At 42.6% G+C, this 18,315-nt stretch overlaps 1 long non-coding RNA gene across 1 annotated transcript in view; it reads left to right on the forward strand.

The window, feature by feature from the left end:
• Positions 1 to 14,767, forward strand: part of LOC119566618 — a 153,995-nt gene extending 139,228 nt beyond the window's left edge. Inside the window, exons 5-6 of the long non-coding RNA XR_006287908.1 lie at positions 6,297 to 6,383; positions 6,534 to 14,767. This is a non-coding gene — a long non-coding RNA (uncharacterized LOC119566618). The remainder of the gene's footprint in view (positions 1 to 6,296; positions 6,384 to 6,533) is intronic.
• The last annotated feature ends 3,548 nt before the right edge of the window (positions 14,768 to 18,315 follow it).

An 18,315-nucleotide genomic window follows, 5' to 3' on the forward strand; every position in this document is an offset into this window, starting at 1 on the left:
GCTTCTAACTGGATAGAACAGAGGGGCCAAAATTTAGCCATTCACCAAAGTTAAGCTGTGACTCTCCTCACCTTCTCCATTGGCTGTTATTGGTGTTCCTGTATGTTTTTGGCATGTTGGTATAACAGAGTGAAGGCTTCTCTGGCTAAGGAGGAGCAGTGAAATTGTACTTCAGAAGCAATGAATTGGTCTTCGTGGATGGTTACACCTCCCTATTAATGGCCACCCCCACTTAAACTCAGGCTTCTAGCACATTGCCTCTGGGATAGAAGAATCTCCCCTTCAGGAATAAAAATAGAAAAAAGGGGGAAAAGGACTCCTCTTGGAATTACAGTAGTCACACACTTTGCTCACAATGCCTGAGTTTAGCAACCACTTCCCTGGAGGAAAGGACTTCTGTCTGTCTCAATTTTTAGCTAGACAAGAGACGGAGAAATTAGCCTACCCATCCAAAGTCAATTTGAAGCAGGAGCAATTTCTTTCCCTTGTCAGGTGGGTTTTCTGACTTAGAACCAATTGCCTCATGGAGCCCCTTCATGGTTTACCAAGGAGGGGACCTCACAGAGAACCTAAGGACCTGACTCCATTGAATACGACTATCAGAAGCTGTAATTTAAACTTGTATTGAACCACTTCACTACACGCACAGCTACCAACATAGCTCTCACATCTGGATAACCTGGAAAGACAATGAAGTTGCAATTTGTGCAATTTAGCTTCCCCCAGGAAATACATCTCTGAGCTGGTACCCAAACTGAACCACCATTTGCTTCAGGCAGGACCCTCACAGTTACACTAAACCGAGGTCAGCTGTCCTGCTTTAGCTCTGTTTTGGCGGTTCTAGAACTACCTGCATGGTAGAATGTTTGTGCGGTGTGGGCCCAACTCTGCCAGGTGCTGAGTGTCTTCAGTTCTCTTTGATTTAAATGGAAGACTCACAGGATTTGGCCCTGTGTCAGCAGATGTAATCTGACCTCTTTTGACAAGCTGTCAAAATTGTCTCTCTTTTACAATGCAATCTATCAAGGACTTGGGCATCACAAAGACAAACCAGCATAACTGCTACCTTTCTTGAGGCAGAAAAGGAAAAAAGTACAATTTTCTTTTCACAGGCAATTGTGCTTCAGGGTTTACAGCTGCATGGGCCTATATTAAGAGGTTATAAAATATCTGAGTTGCTGATTCTAAACAGTTAAGTAAGTTATTCACACAGACATGGTTAATCTATATGGATGGGTTGGATTTATCCATATGTATGATTATCTGAAAAGTTTAATGTGCTAGCCAATCTGAAATGCACGTGTTCTGGCCATTTGTAAACCCAGAGACTTCTAGTTAAAATAACAGAGCTGGGAATCTCAGAGCTCTGCCTCTTTCAAAAAGGTCCTGATCCAAAGTCTGTTGAAGTTAATGGAAAGATTCCCACTGACTTCAGTGGGCTCTGTATCAGACCCCAATTACAGACTAGCAGCCCCCACTTAAATGTTCTTAGTCTATGCAGAATTAATGCTTTCTGTAATGTTCATTAAAATACTTTGCTAACAGAACGAAATCAGATATGTGAGTGAGGATGATGGTGTTGAAGTGTTTCATGTCCTTAAAGAAACAAGCTTAGGCTCTGTTTACACTACAGCTTATGTTGGCATAATGTACGTTGCTTAGGGGAGGTGAACAAATCACCCCTCTGAGTGACATGAGTTACACCGACATAAGCGCCAGTGTGGACAGCGCTATGTCAGCAGGAGAGTGTCTCCCACCAACATAGCTATTGCTGCTCACGGGGGCTGGAGTAAGTCGATGGGAGAGCTCTCTCCCGTCTGCTTAGAGCAGCTACATTAGAGAGTTTACAGTGGCGCAGCTGCATTGGGGTTGCTGTGCCGCTATAAACTCTGTAGTGTAGCCGTGCCCTTAGAAATATACAGCTGATAGGGTTAAGCCAGTACTTTTCAAAATGATGGGTTCTAAATTAGCTGTTACCACTCATGAAAGAAATCTTGGAGCCTGTGATAAATAAAGCTACCCTCTTGGTAGCCGTTCTTTACTTGCTTTCCCTGTAAAGGGTTAAAAAATCCCACAGGTAAAAGAAAAGGAGTGGGCACCTGACCAAAAGAGCCAATGGGAAGGTAGAACTTTTTAAAATTGGGAAAGAAACTTTCCCTTTGTCTGTTGTTCTCTGGGCTGCAGGGACAGAGCAGCAATGCTATAGGCAGGAGTGCTGTGTAAGGCTTGAACCAGGTATGAAAATTCATCAGATCATACCTAGAATTACTTATTTGGAACCCCCCAAATATGTAAGTAAATTAGGGCTGTTTAGCTAGACGCGATCAGATTTATTTTCTTCATTTTAGCTTGTGGATCTCCTCTGTGCTAACCCCAGATGCTTTTGTTTGCTTGTGACCTTTAAGCTGAACCATTTTGCATTTGGGTGGTGGCAGCGTTTACCAAGCCAAGGTCAGAGAAAAGCTGCAACCTTGGGAGTTTAATACAAGCCTGGAGTGGCAAGTATTAATTTTTAAAATCCTTGCGGGCCCCCACTTCCTGCACTCAGAGTGACAGAGTTGGATTCAGCCTTAACAGAGCCATTGTGAATAGCTCTCTGAAAACATCTTTTCAGTGTTAGGCACTCTTAGGAAAGGGATAGATGATAAGACAGAAAGTGTCATGATGCCACTATATAAAACCATAGTATGTGTACACCTTGAATACTGTGTGCAGGTCTGGTCATCCCATCTCAAAACAGATATATTAGAACTGAGAAAATTACAGAGAAGGGCAACAAAAATGATTAGGGGTGTAGAACAGCTTCCATGTGAGGAGGGCTTAAAAAGACTGGGACGGTTCATCTTAGTTAGAAGAGAGAGAACTGAGAGGAGATATGATAGAGGTTGATAAAATCATGAATGGTGTGGAGAAAGTGAAGAAGAAAGTGTAATTTACCCCTTCACATGACACAAGAACCAGGGGTCACCTGATTAAATTAACAGGCAGCTGGTTTAAAAACAAACATACGGAAGTACTTCCTTGCACAACACACAGTCAACTGTGGAACTTGTTGCCAGGGGATATTGAAAGCCAAAAGTATAACTGGGTTAAAAAAAGAATTAAATAAGTTCATGGAGGATCGGTCTATCAATGGCTATTAGCCAAGATGGTCAGGGGCACAACCCCAAGCTCTGGGTGTCCCTAAGCCTCTGATTGCCAGAAGCTGGGCTTGGATGACAGGAGTAAATCACTCAATAAATTGCCCTGTTCTGTTCATTTCCTGTGAAGCATCTGGCATGGTCCACTGTCGGAAGACAGGATACTGGGCTAGATGGGCCATTGGTCTGACCCAGTATGGCCATTCTTCTGTTCCTATGATGTGTTGCGCTAATCAGATTTATAGCGCCTGATTCCATTACCTTCCAGTGCAAGAGTCCCCGAGGAAGGAAAACAGTTGAACTATCATGGTTATAACTTTGATATCAGAATGAATATCTGCTAGCCTTGGGCAAATGGGCTTCTGTGAATTTTGTCTGGGGAGTGTGATACACAGTGGCAAGCCATGTCACTTAGGATTGTGTCTGCTTAGACAGGATGCCTCTGAGTAATGTAATTTATATTTCATGCACAATTGAAGCAGCTAATGGTATAATTCACCAAGGGAGAAACAAGTTGTTACAGTGTTAATTACATTGCAGTTGCATTTTTTTCTCTACCCTGTGCAGACTGCTTTAAGGTTATCAGCTAGCAGTAAAATATTTGGAATTCTGTAAAAGAACTTCTGGCTGTTCATGTTCCTGGCTTCTGTTAGTGGTGGCAGATCAGTTTTTCCCTTATATTAACCATTTGCTAGGTATCTGATGTTGTCCGTCTGTATTTCCAAGTAGATTCTGCTTGCTAGGACAGAGTGCCTCTTGTGTCTTCTATGGGGAACTGCAGCTCAAAACCAAGACAGCAGCCAAACATGCTGAAATGGTATTAGAGAACTCAAGAGAGGACCCTGATCCTGGGAAGCAGTGAAAACTGAAACATCTTGGGATCTGAAGAAAAGATAATAGTGTCAGCATGGTCTCAGGTCCTCTGCAGCGATCGTGCCTTCTAGGAAGGGAAAGTAATTCAAGAGGTGCTCAGGAGCAGAAGGGGAAGAAGGCAGAGAGGGTATTTGACATCTGTGCTGAACTGGGCTTTCTTTCCAAACTACTCTCAAGGAGAAGATGCCCTGTGCCTTCAGCCTGGTGTCACTCCGCATTTGTCACAAAATATCAGAAAATCCCCCAAAAGTGACAGGATGAGGAGCACCGAATGTGGCTTTAATAAGCCAAAGTTACCAACAATGGCACTGAGAGGATTTTGTTTTTAAAGAGGAAACAAAAGAGCAGTTCAGTAGGAGGGTGACTCGGAGTGGTCATGCAGGAATCTAGAGCACAAAACAAAGCTATGGATTCTGGACCAGGGAAGCAAAGAGAGGGGAGTAAATGATAACACTGCTGTCCCAACCAGAAGACATTAGCAGTGTATGTAGAGGGAAAAAGGTCCCTAATTACAAATATGAAGCACAGCAGGGGTATCATGCAGGCAGAGCAGGGGTTGCCTCTGGCAGCAGTTTGGGGGCTGTTTTTTGTGTGTCTGACTCCAGGCTGTAAGGGGTGTTCACTTTTCAGTTTGCCTAAGGCATCAAAAACCATAGAGCCATCAGCAGTGGAAAGAGGGGATATAAAATCAGAACAAAAGTTACATACTTAGATGTGCTCAGACTGGAACTAACACTAATTTGTATTGCTGTTATAAAAATAAAATCAAATGGAATAAAATGGGTGGAGGGGCAGTTGCACAATGTAGGCTGCTAGGAAAAGAATCAAATTAAAAATAAAGTGTGTGTGAGTGTTTTGGCTCACCAGCATGTCTGGGATGCAGAATGAAGTGTTGTGCTGCCGAGTAGGAGACTGAAGACCAAAAGCGACGTCTGGATTCGAGTTTCCCACACTGTCAAGAGGCTGGGACTATTGTGGCAATGACATCCCTGATTCTTTGTAGGGCTGGACTAGGGAAGGTATCTGTTCTGGCTGCACTGAAAGCACTTCTAAGTGGCAGCAGACACTTCATCTGAAAGCAGATGGCTAGGTAATCATGAGTTCAAAAAATGGGTGGTCCAGATTAACAAGGTGGGGATCACTCTTTGCTTCTGTGGATTTGTCTTGTGCTCTTTGGCATCTCACAAAACAAGGAGGGCAGGAGTCCACATTGCAATGTCTGAGGTGCACTGGCCTGGGAACACTACTTATTACACTTTTCTATTTTATTGTAATGAGCCAGTTCACAAAATTAAATAAAAACAAAGTAGGGCCTTTCTCAATACACATAATGGCGCTGCTCTTTTATACAAAGAGATGTTAAGAGCACCCCAGATATGTTGGTAAAAAGACGGCAGTGATAGAAGCCGAGATTTTAAAAAATAAGGGCCTAAACTTTTTTTAAAATCTTGTCTGGAAGCTCCACGGTATAGATCTAGATCTGAATATCCCCTTAATCTCCAATCACTAGACAAGAGTGTGTAATTATTTAATTTTTTCCTTAAACAGTTAGGAAGTACCAGGTATATCTGCTGTTCCTGGAACTATTGCTGTGTATCTTGGCTTCCACAATCCAAATATATCAGCATTACTCTGAAGTTATTCCAAAGGAGTGTCTGCGCAGTGTTAGAAAGTAGAGGCTTGTACTGTGAAGTTGATGGATGAACACTGAAGTTCTGCTCTTACAGAGACCTCTTTACCTGCCATACTGTTGAGGATTTCAGCTATTCATCAAAAGGTCTAATTTGAAATAACGCGAGTGCCCCTTTAATATCCCACTCTGTTGCCACGCTTTATACAGGTCTCCTGAGCTAGAAGAGGTGAACCTCAAAGTGCAAGAGTAGGATCTGGAATTTAAACACCACAAAGTTCAGGCATGTTTGGATCCAGGGTTTTGGCTCAGCCCATTGTACATTTGGCTCCACGTCATCACCTCAATCCCCTTCTCCTCTCTCCCCAAACTTTGGAGAGGTTTAGATCTGGGGTTTTCTGGGCGGGATCAATTTATAATGAGTCCAGGTGGAGCTGTTTAGGATATTGCTGTGTATTGTGCTGGCATTAGCTGCTGCGTGTGCAATTGCAAGATCCTTGTGCAGATGAAGTGTGGCATAAGGAAGGGCAAACTGGGTTGGATTAAATAACCCCTGCTTTCCCTCGGAGCCTTCACCTCTGCATGAAACTGAACCCTGCTAGAAACAACCCTTCTGTTAACTTTTTTCCCCCCCGTTATCCTTAAACTTTTAGGCCCCTCTACTCTTGCAGAGTCCAGCTGGGAGAATGCCAGAAATACTGTGTGGATGTGTGCCTGCCTCTGGGAAGGCTTGAAATGCGGTAAGACATACCCAACATTTCATAAGAAATCTCACAAAAACTGGTTTTTCCAGGCCTGCTTTACCGGCCAATAGAGTTTAGATGAGCTTTGACCAAGCATACATACTCTGTTTTAATTTTAGCTTTTTCTTCCCTTTCGCCCTACATCAGCCTGGCACCAGACGCGGACACCAAGAGAGCCAGCAGACAGATCCTGGAAGCAAGGCCTGGGTGTATGCCTTGCTAAGAGAGACCTTGCACCTTATGAATATTGAAAGGCTTTTGCGACAGATTTCTGACCCTTTTGCGAAACAATTTACCGGGCTCAATGGGAAGCTGGAGAAAACTGCAACAGATGATGTTGTAACCAGCTGAAAGGGGCAAGAGACATTTCCAGTTCAGCATTCCCTTGGATTTGAACAATTGCAAAAGGGTTTGTGACTCAAGGTATACATGAATGATGCTGGACTGGTCCCATTAGAGAGTGAAGTTCATAGAAGAGAAACAGCATTCTGCAGTTCCCTGCACTGCCCTCAATCTCCCTCTAGCAGGTGAGAGGGTAGCTCAATCCCACGTTCATTCAGTACCTGGCCTCCCTATTGAGACTACCTGCAATACTATTAAATGTGGTATTGGCTTTCCAATTAAAAGTATCCATTAGGAAGTGGCCTGAGATCACTAACTCATCTCACACAGGACACTGAACAGCAGTCAGATGATAATTTTAGGTCATGGGTATTAAACATTTTTCATACTTGCTAGTATTATAATCAATTCCTCTGTTAACCTGTAGCAGAAACAGCTTTGTTCTGCTCACACATAGGAATATCTCTATAGTCTATGACAACTGACTTGCACTTAGGACAAAGACAACTGTAGAGAAGGACGAGTGGAACTTTAGCACAGGGCCTTTCTGCAACTCTGACCTGGCCTAGACTAAACTTTTACAACGTCTGAACATAGCTGGGTTCATGTTTGCTCACACCATGCTGAATACAATGCAGTGATCAGCGTAAACCAGGCAAAATAATGTGTTCGTATCCTGGCAGCTAACCATGCCCAGGCCTTAGATTGAGAGGCTCACATCCTGATCTCAGTCGCAAAAGTGTAGAAGTCAGCAGAGACAACACATAACCGTTGATGGGGGTGGGGGTCAAAATTTAAAGCAACAGTTTTCAAACTTTTTGAGCTGAGACCCCCTTTGACTTACAATTTTTGGTTGCTCCCAGACAAAGAGAGGTGAGTCAAGGGGCAGACGTGGCGCTCCCTCACCAAGCTCCACTGTGCGGTGTTGAAGCCTGAGCCTGCCTGGCGTTGGTGCTCACCCCCACCCCAAACGTTCCTCCATGCCCCGTAGGGGGATATTCCCCACAGTTTGAAAACCTCTGATTTAAAGGTTCTGGTGGTATGCAGCAGGGTTCAGGGCAGGCCATATAAACCCCAACAGAAAACTCACGTTGCCCCCCACCACTACCCACTGGAAGTAAATTTTCACCTAAATGGAGCTATTCCAGACTTACACCAGTGTAAGTGAGATCCAAGTCCATGTCTTATTCCTCTGTCACCCTACTTTATATTCAAATTGTTTTGTTTTTTTAATTCCTAAAAAGTAGGCAGCATAATACATAAAGCATCCACTCTAACTCCTTTGCCTACTTAAATGACAGTACTGGATTTAGGTCTGTCTGGTGTCAAAAGGCTATATGCTTCAGAAAAAGAATAGGGGTTGAGAAAAAAAGAAGTGGAAATAACAGTAAACATGACCGATTTGCATGGATTCTCCAGGAAGAAAAATGGGAAAATGCCAAAAAATAAACCCTCCCATCTGACAAAGCTGACCCTGTCTGGATTTGGCTTTTGCAATCCTTATACTGCAACTGATAATGCTAGAAAAATGTCTTCCTTCACAAAAACAGCAGACAATCCCTTTAGATTTAATGCAACAGCCATCCACAGTGACATGCACAATTCATTACAAACACAGGTACTAGTGTCCCTCTTGCACCTTCATACAACTATAGTGTCCATAAAGATGCAACACAACAGTTCTATAGCAAAGATTTTTGCTTTTAACTAACAATCAATATTATTTTTAATCATTCTCCACTTTTTTACATTGCATTTAAATTGGCTTTATTTCAAGATCAAACAAAAATATTCAGGAGCTGACACACACTAGGGCTGTCAAACTATTACAAAAAATTGCGATTAATCATGAGATTAAAAAAAATCATGATTGCAGTTTTAATCACAATAGAATACAATTTATTTAAATATTTTGGATGTTTTCTAGATTTTCAAATATATTGATTTCAATTACAACACAGAATACAAAGTATACAGTGCTCATTTTATATTTGTCTTACAAATATTTGCACTGTAAAAAAGAAACAAGAGTTTTTTTCAGTTCACCTCATACAAGTACTATAGTGCAATCTCTATCATTCTATTCTATAAACTGCAACTTACAAATGTAGAATTATTTTTTTCTGCATAACTGCACCCAAAAATAAAACAATGTAAAACTTTGGCACCTACAAGTCCATTTAATTCTACTGCTTGGTCAGCCAATTGCTCAGACAAACAAATTTGTTTACATTTACGGGAGACAATGCTGCCTGCTTCTTATTTTCAATGTCACCTGCAAATGATAATAGACATTCGCATGGCACTTTTGTAGCCGGTATTGCAAGATATTTACATGCCAGAGATGCTTAACATTCGTATGCCCCTTCATGCTTTAACCACCATTCCAGAGGACATGTATCTATGCTGATGACGGGTTCTGCTCGATAACAATCCAAAGCAGTGTGGACCAGCGCATGTTCATTTTCATCATCCGAGTCAGATGCCACCAGCAGAAGGTTGATTTTCTTTTTTGGTTGTTCGGATTCTGTAGTTTCTGCATCGGAGTGTTGCTCTTTTAAGACTTCTGAAAGCATGCTCCACACCCCATCCCTCTCAGATTTTGGAAGGCACTTCCGATTCTTAAATCTTGGATCAAGTGCTGAGCTATTTTTAGAAATCTCACATTAGTACCTTCTTTGTATTTTGTCAAATATGTAATGAAAGTGTTCTTAAAATGAACATGTGCTGGGTCATCATCTTTCACATGAAATATATGGCAGAATGCAGGTAAAACAGAACAGGAGACATACAATCCTCCCCCAAGGAGTTCAGTCACAAATTTAATTAATGCATTATTTTTTTTAACAAAAGTGTCATCAGCATGGAAGCATGTCCTCTGGAAGGGTGGCTGAAGCATAAAGGGACATACGAATGTTTCGTATATCTGGCATGTAAATACCTTGCAATGCTGGCTACGCCTGTTCTCACTTTCAGGTGACATTGTAAACGAGAAGCGGGCAGCATTATCTCCTGTAAATGTAAACAAACTTGTTTGAGCAATTGGTTGAACAAAAAGTAGGATTTGATGGATTTGTAGGCTCTAAAGTTTTACATTGTTTTGTTTTTGAGTACAGTTACGTAACCAAAAAAAAAAAAAATCTACATTTGTAAGTTGCACTTTCATGATAACGAGATTGCACTACAGTACTTGTATGTTGTGAACTGAAAAATACTATTTCTTTTGTTTATCTTTTTTACAGTGCAAATATTTGTAAGAAAACAATATAAAGTGAGCACTGTACACTTTGTATTCTGTGTTGTAATTAAAAATCAATATATTTGAAAATGTAGAAAAACATCCAAAAATATTTATAATCAATTTAAATTGGTATTCTATTACTGTTTAACAGTGCGATTAAAACTGCAATTATTCGTGGTTAAATTTTTTAGTCAAATTAATTTGTTTTGAGTGAATTGCTTGAGTTACTGCAATATAAATAAAGGGACATTAAACAATTCCTGAGCTTTTGCTGTCTCAGTATTTTTAAAGATGACATTGATCAAAGGGACTGTGAACTCTAATGGGAATTGATCAGCAAAGCAAGGTGATGTCACTAAACAGGGCATCTCATTGTGGGATTCCAAACTCTTCCTTTCATCTGATGTGCAGTCAAATGATCCATAACCTCCGCCCTAAGCTCGATAACAGCTATTTCTAAACTGCTAGCATTTCTTTGGAAAGATGCATGGTCAAATGGATTAATTTTTATGCAAAGCAATCAGTTATGTATCTGCTTCATAATATTCTAGCATTACAGGTCTGGAGGGCAGAAGGCAGCTCTCCCATGTTCCCTCTTGTACCCAACATGTCACCATTGCACACAGTCTGCTACTGCAGTGGAGGAGTGGTGGTTTGTGAAGAATGGCAGAAGTAGAGACTTTGGGAGATGATATTTTAGCCCTCTTATCACCATATAATGCACGTTCCAATCATGTGCTGCTCTCATCTGGTGCACTTGGGTCTTGTGAAGAGGCACAAATGCACTCAATGTGTTTTAGGACTTGTGTATGCACTGGGGTCCTGTGCTGTATGGGAGTATGATTTCTAAAGCATACTAGCACTGTTGGTTATTAATTAGTCCATGTAGACCCTGCTGATGCGCTTTAATGTGGCACTGTTTGAAACAGTTCTGTTAAAGCGCATGTGGGAACCTTTAGTGCACATCCACGGAGTCTACATGGACCAATTAATGTGCACTTTAGAAATCACACGCCTGTAGAGCATGTTACCCCGCCGTGTAGACAAGCCCTTAGACTGTAAATCCTCTGGGACCAGAATTGCCTCTTTTCTGTGTTTGTACAGCACCTACTACAATGGGCCCCCCAATCCTGAGTCTTTGGGTGCTCCAGCCAGGACAGATATTTACTATTACAGTAAGAACTCTAGATATGAAGCATTCAGATACTGTGGTGATGAAGGCTATATATAAACCAGGAGAGAACAGTCTGCTAACTGAATTGAAAGCAAAACAATTCCTATTTTCAGCTGATGCTGGAACCTCGGTGGGGAAAGTTCACTTTGACAGGAGATGCAACTAAATATTTGTAGTCTCTTTAAAAATCATATTCATTACCTTCTCCTTTGCTAGTGCTGATGCTTTCTTTAATGGCTTTGGATATCTGGCTGCAAGTGGAACAGAATAGAAAGATTTTGGACAGGGAGGAGGAAGTGGTGGGTAGAACTGTCTTGTTGCTATGGAGGAATCACTCAGAATGATTTGTCAGACAATGGACCACAGCATCAGGATGTCGGGGTGGGTGTGTGTGTGAGAAAGAGAGACACACACACACACACACACTCACATTGTCTCTGTAAATAGGAACCTGGATATAAAACTAGAATAGCTAGCAAGACAGATCGCAATGAAATTTGAGCTGTATGGCAATTCTGCTTCTGAGCAGCCCTGCTAGTCCTCATTCAGCTTTGAGGGGAACTAACTATATTAACAGTGAAGCAGCTATTACACTCACAACAGGAGATGGACAGTGATGTGATGTATATGATGTGGAGTCTTCACTTATGGAGATGCCACATCTTTCTCTTTGGGGGCAGTTCGCTGAAAAAGCCATCCAGAGAATCTCCCCCAATGGCAGAAAGTTGACAGTGGATCCAAAAGGCAAAAAGTGCTAGTTTAGGAAGACAGATGAAGAGGACACGCTTACTTCATCGCTGTGGCCCAGCTGAGTTTAGTATCCTTATGTGTGTGGGTTTTTTTAAAGGGGCTATATAGAGATAAATCACTAATTCGAAAAGGTTGCATACTTCCCCCACCCACTGGGGGAAAAAAGCCTAGTTCACATCCACCAGCCATATGTACTTTTGTGTAGAGCTGTGTTGGTGCTGTCTGGGGAAGAGTGCTGGTTTAATGAAATACCAAGCTTCCTTGGAACCACACATCCTAATCCCAAGAACAATGGCTGTGCTTGGCCAGATAGATAGAATGAGTTCCATGCAGGTGGAATTCCATATCTGTGTGTCTTTTAAGCAATACTTTAAAATTCAAGGGCCTATCTGCTCTTCCTAGACACACAAAATCCTATGGCACTTCTTCCAGTTTTCCATTCTTTACTAGCGGGCTGCATACCAGTTTTCCACCCCATTGCTGCCCTCCAGCTCAAGGGTCATAACAATCCACAGTGTGCTAAGTTTTCAAAACACTGTATAAAAAATCCTCACTTGTCTCCTATGGGGCAGGAAAGTTTACAGATGGGGAAAGGTTTCAGAGTAACAGCCGTGTTAGTCTGTATTCGCAAAAAGAAAAGGAGGACTTGTGGCACCTTAGAGACTAACCAATTTATTTGAGCATGAGCTTTCGTGAGCTACAGCTCACTTCATCGGATGCATACTGTGGAAATTGCAGAAGACATTATATACACAGACACCATGAAACAATACTTCCTCCCACCCCACTCTCCTGCTGGTAATAGCTTATCTAAAGTGATCATCAAGTTGGGCCATTTCCAGCACAAATCCAGGTTTTCTCACCCTCCGCCCCCCCACAGACAAACTCACTCTCTTGCTGGTAATAGCCCATCCAAAGTGACCACTGTCTTCACAATGTGTATGTAGATGGGGAAACTGATCCTGGGAGGTTGCAATTTACCCAAGATCACAGAATAAGTATCAGGCCCCTGGTTGAAACTCTGGGCTTCCACCCTCCCAGCCTCAACCTCAGTCCCTTTAAAACCCACTGCTTCATTAAATTCAGTGATACTGTATTTATACTCACTCTATACATGGAACATATTCATATAAACCTTACCAATTAATGGTTGTGTGCCTTAGATTAAAGGTGCTGTAGAAATTATAAATTGTCTTGCTTGAATAAAAAGTTAACCATATCCAATATGTAGATTGATTAATTGATTTTAAAACATTTAGAACCCAATGTCTTAGATGCTTTACACACAGGTAGGAATATATAGTCCAGGCCCCAAAGAGCTGATATTCTACACAGGTAACATATGTACAAAGGGCAGTGATGGGATGGAACAAAAGCAGATGACCTCTGCACTGCCTCACTCTCTCCTGAGGTGACTTGACTACCAGACATCGAGGTGACATGCTGACTAGGAGGCACGTTGGACTCATCACAGCTCCTGGACACTCGGGAACAGAACAGGTATGAGAAATGCCTTTGACCACTACAAACAAGCCTGGAAATGACAGTCATTCCTGTCACATGAGGACCCTGCCATTGTAATACACACTTCTTTGTCACCTCCAATCTGTACTTCTGCAACTTGCTCTACCTGGGGCTGACTTAGGAATTCAGTCAAATTCAGGCTGCAGCATGGTTTTGGAGCCAGAAATATTGATGCGAACGTTGCTGAGCACCAGCGCAATGCACTACAAGCTCCCGATCCTGCTCTGGCTCCACACCAAAGTCCTGTCTCTCATTTACAAGGCCCTCCATGGCTTGTGGCCTGGCTAGCTCTGAATCTCGCTCCTGATCAAGGACCGCCGGTTACAACTGTGATGATAGGGAAGCTGAAGCTGCCCATCTAATTAAGCAACAGTGAAGACCTCTTCCGTTAGACTGCTTGTGCGCCTTAATTTTGTACTGCTGCCTTGATACCACAACAAAAAGGGTGCTCAATGAATCAGTTAGATGCATACCGATTAGCATGAGTTTTGTTCATGCTATAATGTTTTTCACTGGGGGAGACAATATTTATTCTGTTGTGCTTTGTTTGTATGACTCTTGTTCTTTTCTTTCTAGGCTGGTTGACAAGTGCATAAAGAGATTTAATGAATGTGAAACATTACAATTAGCCCCGCAATGATAAGAAACTAATACATATTAGAACCTCTGACACACTGGGGACTCCAGCGCACTGTGGAAAGTAGGACTTGCTGGTCAGGACACATTGATTTCCTTATGACTCCATCCACGCAGGATTCAAGGACAGGACAAAACACTATTAAGTCAGCAAGCAGACTGCAGTAAATAATGCAAGAGTTTTAGAGGGCTGAGGTTGTGTTTGAGTTATATAAATTTTGTTGAGCTATGCATCTCAGCATCATGTTGACACTGTCTCTGGCACATAAGAGAAATCTTGATAGGTAACATGAGTCAAAAAAGCCATTTGGGATTTGAGATGTGTTGCAGCTTATTTTCATGCAAGAGGCAAAAATAGCCGCCCCACACAAAAAAGAAACACTGTATCTTATCAATGGCTCCCATTAACAAACTAAAACAAACACAAATCTATGCATAGCAATGTAACTAATGTTTGTTTATGAAAGAAGGAGAGGGGAGACTCCAGTAGTGCACTCAGAAAGAGATAACGGCTTTCCATGGACTAGCAGGAGGGAGAAAGAAACCCATTAGCATTCCTGCTCCTTTGTTTGCTTTTATAGGCTCTGATCCTGAAAATGCTTGAGCATCTGAGTGGTCCAATTGAGCTCAGTGGGACTAATCAAGTGCACTAAGTTATTCATGTGATCAGGTGTTTGCAGGACCAGGGTCCTAGTTTAGTGCCACAGGGAAACAGAAGAAGAGAGAGAAAACTGGCTGTCATGCCAGCTCCTCAAAACTGACCTCTTGTCCTTTGTCAGACTCTTCCCCTGGTTTGGCCTAACCATAGCTAGAATGCTGGCATCACCTTGTGGGATCACTTTTGAGAGTCTCTTCAGAGATCAAAGCATCATTTATTCAGAGTTGCCAAATCTTGCAATTTTGTTGCTAGTCATACGATATTTCGTGGGCCCCAGTTCCTAAAATGAAGTGATTACAGGAGAATCTCAGCTTTCATTTTTTTAAAAAAGTCAGTTTATAGTGTTGATGGTTGCAAAGGAAAGCTTGAAACTGTGAATTCTAATGGCTCAAAAGCCAGAAGGCAAATAAGAAGAACCACAAAATATGCTATTTAAAAAAAAAAAAGATTTTTAAAGTCAATTTTATGATTTGGGGTGTGGGGGCTGACTCATAAAATTTGAACATTTGCAGTTGGCAATACTGCAGGAATAACCTCCCAAAGAACCAATAATATCAAATATAGTTAAAATAAAACCAAATTTATTCAAAAATAAAAATATATCAACCCTAGGTTTTTAAATAGCAAAGCCTAAAATAGAGGGAGAATTTCAGAAACTGAAAATAAAAGGCAAAGCTTCATCTCTTTTTGTTAGGGGAAAGCATAATAGAGCCAGACTCACCCGGCAGCATCTCCTGCTAGTTGTCCTTGGGAATTAGCTCCTCAGCCTCTGGAGCTCCCTCTGCCGTCTGGTGATCCGCCTTACTGCTGGCCCCAGTGCCTCCCAGGACCCAGTGCCTCCTCCCACTGGGGTGCTGCCCCCTGGCAGTAAACCCCAACAATCCCTGAGGGTCTCCCCTCCCTGGGGAACTTCAACCCACTACCCCCACCTCACCTAAGTCTTGGCTACTGCCAGTCATCGCTAAGCCCCGTCCCCCAGGGCAGACTGCAGCGTATCAGCCACTCATCACAGGCGACAGGGTTTGGACCTACTGCCTCTGTCTACCCGCGGGCTGCCCCCTTTCAACCCCAGGACCTAATAGGCCTTAATCTAGGCCTCACAGCCTGGGGGTTTCGAGGCCAGAGCTCCCCTGACCTTTCTACCTCAGCCCTGCTCCAATCTAGGTATTCCCTCAGGTCCCTGCAGCCAGGCCCTTCTCTCTCTGAACACAGAGAGACTCTGGCTAAGCTTCAGCCTAGCTGTGGCCTGATTGGGGCATGGCCCAGCTGCAGCCATTTCCCCAATCAGTCTTGTTTTTCTTGCCCTCAGCCCTGGCTCTCTCCCTGGCTTTTAAGCCCCACAGGGCAGGAGCAGGTAACCACCCCGCTACAGAAAGGTTTAGGGTTATGGTATGGCAGTCCTCAAGGGGTACACAGAAAGGCTGGCTGGTGTTACAGGTCAGATTACAAAGAACTCAGAATCTTAGAGTACATACTGAGATCAACCTGTGCTTGTTTTTCTTCTGGGCTAATCCTACAGTACTTGGCGTCAAGCCATTGCCTGCACTACAGACATCTGCCAGAATAGCTATGTCCGTCAGGAGTGTGAAGAGGTGTGTTCCCTGACGGATATAGTTATGCGACTGACAATACACTTTTGCCAGTATAGCATCTTTTTGCTCAGGAGGGCTGGAATAAGCTATACAGGCAAAAGTGCAGTTTGCTGGTTTAAGCTATGATCCACCCTGGGAGCACTTTGTCAGTATAGTACAGCAGTAATCCTAAAACAGCAAAGCACCCCTAGTGTAGACATGGCCTCGCTCTGGATCCTACCCAGAGTTCTTATCTTTTTCTTCTTGGTCTCTCCTTTTCTGCCACCCTGACCTCCCCTGTTAACCATGTCAATAGATTAGATCAGTGGTTCTCAACCTGCGGCCTGCAGGCCACTTGCAGCCCAATCAGCACAGAGCTGCGGCCCATGTCACATGTGACATCCTCAAGGTCATACAGGTAGTATTGGATGCAGTCCACATAACATATTGTGGGCCGGATATGCGGCCCACAACTGTAAATAGGTTGGGAACTACTGGACTAGATCCACCAATGGGTAACTCCCATCCCCCCAGCCAGACCAGTTTAGGAGTTGATTCAATAACCCTGCCAAACACCACCTCTGAGGGCCATTAAATCTCCTTTCTCTTTATCCCTTCCTTGAAACTGCCCTCTTTAGCCATTATTTTAACAAATGGGCGTTAACTGAGTTGGACTGGGTCAAATCAAGCACCCAGTGTACCTTTATAATGGCTTTCTTCTGCGCAGACACTGTGTGCTTGTCTACTGCTGCAGCTGTGTATCATCACTGGCGCAGCTACTGTTAGTGCAGATGTACGGCATGGGGCACACTATGAATGGTACTGGCGTGCTTCACACCAGGGGGTTGTAGTCGAGCGACAAAACCCAGTGTAGATGAGCTTTAGCTGTTTAATGAAGCAATAGGTTCCCCCAGCCTGGTCTTCCTTATTGCATATTTTTGTCAGAGCTAATTCTCTACAGATGATGCTCAGTCACCTTCTTAGTCACCTAAGAAGGCCTGAAGCTCTCAAACAGGCTCTCTTCTCCCTTGGTGACTAGGGGTGAAAGATTTATATTGGGTGTAGTGGTCCATATACCATTGTGCCATTAGCATTTGACCCCTTTCCTGTATAGGGCAATAAACCATACTTTCCTGTTGCAATGGCATCTTGTGTTAGTACTGACTGTGATTGTCCGTAGAGTGTGACATGGTAGTATTCATTAGTTTCATTTCAGCAATTTCTGTGCCAACAGGAGCTGCTTAATGCTTGGCAATTTTGCAAATTGGGTCACTTATTTAGGTCCCTGAACATGGATTTAGGAGTCTAACTTTCAGCATCCATTTTTGAAATTCTTTATATATATATATATATATATATATAAAGTGAAAGCGAGAGATCAGCAGGAGTTTGTGGATGCAAGGTGCTGTATAGCGTGGTTACTCATATGAGTGAATAATCTTTCAGTTTTAGTTTATTTCTTACAAATTCAGTGCTGATGTCTTGTCTCCACAGTAGATATTTTGGTTTAACATCCAGCACCCAGTATGAAAAAATGGGAATAGCTGGTAAACACTGCTAATACAAGCTGTACTGTCACGGAAGAACTAATGCTGTGGGGCATGTTCCCTCTTCTCCTGGTGGGGCTTTGTTTTCAATGGCAAGGTGGTGCTTTAAATCAAGATTAATAATGACACTTTAAATATGCAAACAATGGGTGGTCACCATCATCTACTCACTAGAGCTAGGGATGAGCGAACCCAGATAGTGTGAAGTTTTGAGCAACTCACTAACTATCTGGAGGGGATGCAAAATCCGTTTGTGTTGCCGAACCTTTTCTCTGCCATTTGAATTTTTTTAAAGGATGATTCAAAGTTGGTATTGGTTTTTTGTTTGTTTGTTTGTTTTTTTGCCAGCCAGTGGGAAGCCTGCGTTCTGGATTCTGGATAAAAGTGCCCCCAAAAGCTAAGTTGGATGGGCTGTATATGGCACAGCTAGTAGTTATTTTATTTGGATGTTGTTATATACCGAACCTCGGCTCCTTGTCACAGACA

The sequence above is a fragment of the Chelonia mydas genome, chromosome 1 (genome assembly GCF_015237465.2).
Source record: "Chelonia mydas isolate rCheMyd1 chromosome 1, rCheMyd1.pri.v2, whole genome shotgun sequence".
Taxonomy (NCBI): domain Eukaryota; kingdom Metazoa; phylum Chordata; order Testudines; family Cheloniidae; genus Chelonia; species Chelonia mydas.